At 39.7% G+C, this 3,457-nt stretch overlaps 1 long non-coding RNA gene across 1 annotated transcript; it reads right to left on the reverse strand.

Moving 5' to 3' along the window:
- Nucleotides 1-492: 492 nt before the first annotated feature.
- LOC117516504 lies at nucleotides 493-3,249 on the reverse strand. Its single transcript, XR_004562432.1, has 3 exons — nucleotides 3,017-3,249; nucleotides 2,398-2,507; nucleotides 493-548 (listed from the first exon to the last, which is right to left on the reverse strand). It is a non-coding gene; the product is annotated as an uncharacterized LOC117516504 (long non-coding RNA).
- Nucleotides 3,250-3,457: the final 208 nt, after the last annotated feature.

Genomic DNA, 3,457 nt, shown 5'->3' on the forward strand with positions numbered 1-3,457 from the left:
ATCGACACACATACAACATGGCGATCACTCAGCTTTCCTCTGGAGAAAGAAAAAAAACAAAAACAAAAAACAAAACAAAAAAAACATCTGAGCAAAAGTCTCCGCCCCCTTGCCACACAGAACGCGTCGGGGGTGTGGGAGGCGTTGACGCGACGCGTTGCCTGATGCGTATAAAGCATGCAATGTGAAAGGCCTTAGTTACCGTATTTCCATAAATACAGCATGTTTCATAATATACTGTGTAAAAAAATGAAACAGCAAAACTTTATTAAGGTGATGAGGATCTAACAAACAGAAAACACATTAACTCACTTCTTCGAGTGACTTTACTGGAAGGCCCATTACTTCCAGGCACTGCTTGGAATTGGTTCAAGCACACACTTCTGGTTTAGCTGGCCATTCTTCGGATGATCATCTTAGCAGCGTCCACATTGTTCTCTCTCCTGGTATGTCTGGGAACTGACACTTTCAGGGACAGTCCAAGGATGCAGTGCACCAACTTTGTCATTTAGCTGTTTGATACTGTGAATGATGTCATTCTGCTTCTCCTGGAACACAAAATGTATACAGATCCATATGTTACAACCTTAATACAGAAGTTCTCACTTTACATAAAATCCTATGCTTCACAAATGATTAAACCAATGCTGTTGACCTTTCATCTTCAGCACGGACAAATCTGTGAATGAACTGAGTGATGAAAGTAAGTAAGTCCCTTCGGCTGCTCCCTTGTTTGCACTCGGGGTCGCCACAGCAAATCTGAGGTGGATCTGCATGTTGAATTGGCACAGGTTTTACGCCGGATGCCGTTCCTTATGCAACTCCACATTACATGGAGAAATGTGGCAGGGGTGGGATTTGAGCCCGGAACCTTTTGCACTGAAACCAAGCGCATTAACCACTTGGCCACCACTCAGTGATGAAAGTGAGCCATGGAGGAAAAAAAAAAAAAAAAAACAAACAAACTTGAAAGATCTTGGCAAGGCCCTGACGGGATCTGGTGGTTGTCCCCCAGAAAAATGTGAAATCTCAAATGCATTCTGGTTAGTGCTGTAGCTATCAATTATTTTAGCAGTCAAGTATTCTATCGATTATTCTGGCGATTAATCGGATAAAAAGTACTTTTGCGTTTTAAACAACATCAATGGGCTGTCTATAAGCAATGGCACAATGTCACTGTCATTTTGCTGAAATGGCGATGGGATGTAGCCTTCTATTTTGTTTTGTCCAATTTGTAAAAATTAACCAAGTTTTTTTTTTTTTTTAATAAAGGTTGATGGACTGGGTCCCTGCGTGATTTTTTTATCCCTCTTTCTCTTCAGCAGATGCATTTCAGCTGGAGGTTGAACATGCAGCATCGCAGTCAGTTTTTTATCATTTAAGTTACCGTGTTTGTGAAGTGTTGTGTGTTGCCCAAAAACGCATCATTAAAAAGTCAAACACTCAGTGTGAGTCTGAGGTAAACACAGAAGAAAGAGTGGACTTCTGCTGTTTGTCAATGTAGCCAGGGACAGAGCTGTGACTCGCCCGGTCTGAGAGCTCCTCACGCTGGGCAGAGAGAGACAGCAGCTGGCCACCGGGTCAAGAGTCCCTCCCCACGTAGAGCAGAAAAATAGACAAACATACTGCTTCGCTTTAAATGCACAGTAAGTCTATTTCAGATGATCAGTGTGGACCATCTTTCTCTTAAAAGGCTTTATTTTACTCTGTGTCACGTTGGAAAGCGGTAGCTATCGTTGCTAATTTGATTTGCTCGCCTTTTGTTTTTTTTCTGTGGACGTTGCAGCGCCACACACAGGCCTGACATATGTGCTACAACATTAAACGAAGCTTCGAGGCACAGAATTTGCCTCAAACATTTTTTGTAATCGAATTATTCAAGTTACTCGACTCATCGTTTCAGCCCTAATTCTAGTGCTTTCTCAGGTCTATTTACCCACCAAAAGAATCTCAAAAAAAAATTTTTTTTTTTTTTTTTGTTTGGACAGATCACTTTTCCCACACCAGATAAGGTGGTAAACCTCAGTAGTATAGCATAAAAGTCCTCCTGTTTCAAGTGTATGGTACCATAGACAGTATGCACACACTATGCAAATGACACATTATGCAAGGGACATAGAAATTGAGTTTTTATAAAAGGAATTCTGTAACTTTATATCAGCAATAAATAAACATGTCAATTAAGTAACAAGACCTGTAAATTATTTCTTTAAATAAGGAAAGTTAGCATATACAACTTCATTACTGGCAGATTTTACTGTATTTTCAAATTATATCCCAAATAGAACAGAATATTTCTTGCCAGAAATTTTGAATATTTTGCTTGCTGAATGTGAATTTTTAGAATCTTCTGGCACAAGACACTGAACAATCTTATTTAACCATTATAGTACAAACCTCGGGATAAAGATCGGGCTGATGTGAATCAACTGCAGGCACACACTCAACCGACTGGTCAGATGGAGGATTCAGTGATTTAACAACTCTTAAGGCAGCAGGCATGGTTACTGTGGTGGGGAACAAACAATGATCGAAAATATTATCAGACTTATCTTTATAAAGTCTCTTTCTGGGCACTGACATTACTTAAACTTTAATTGCATCAACACCTAATAAAAGACAGAGTATATATATTTTAGTCATGGTCATAAAAAGTTATGTATATTTTAAATTTAGCATTTATTTAAGCAAATTAGTCCCTTTGAGATCGAGACCTCTTTTATAAGTGACCTGGACAATTATAAAGTTTCCAATTCACCCAACCTGCATGTTCTTGGAAGTGAAATGCCCACACACACTTTGACACCTTTAGGCTTCTGGCTTAATATCAGAATATATTAAAACATGGACAAAATATGAATTAGGCCTGTGCCTCTCTGTGGCTAACGTTAGCTCCGTGCTAGTCAAATATGTGCTGGTCTGGTTCTCATTAGTCCATGTCTGGCATAATCAAGCTTCAAGCAAGTTCTGTCTTTTCTGTCAAAAATGGGTTTGTGCTCACATCAGGTTCCATTACCTCGTGATGACTGTAGGAAGGCCTCGCCATTTGAAGCTAGCTGCTAACTCGTGGTTGTGTTGGTTTTCTGTGATCCAGTCGATGATCATCCAGCGTTAGTCTCCTCTTCTGCTCTCACTGGTGTCTTAATCGTAGTATAGAGATTGAACAGGCAAATTAACGTCTTGAACATAAACTTTTATTTACCAAAAGAGAGCGGAGAGCATGCAGCACTATTTGTTAGCCAAGTCGTCTTCTTCTTCTTCTCTTCTATGTTAAACAGCGGGTTTTAACCCAACTCGGTGCACCACTGCCACCAACTGTTTGGTGGAGAGCACTACAAGCTTTTTTTTTTACCAGAATGAGAATGTTGCATTTTACATTCAGAAATAATTGTATCCAGGTGTTATAATGTGTACAATGTGCATGTTTTACCCTGGATAATTATAATATCATGCCTCA

The sequence above is a fragment of the Thalassophryne amazonica genome, chromosome 9, assembly GCF_902500255.1.
Source record: "Thalassophryne amazonica chromosome 9, fThaAma1.1, whole genome shotgun sequence".
Lineage (NCBI taxonomy): Eukaryota > Metazoa > Chordata > Actinopteri > Batrachoidiformes > Batrachoididae > Thalassophryne > Thalassophryne amazonica.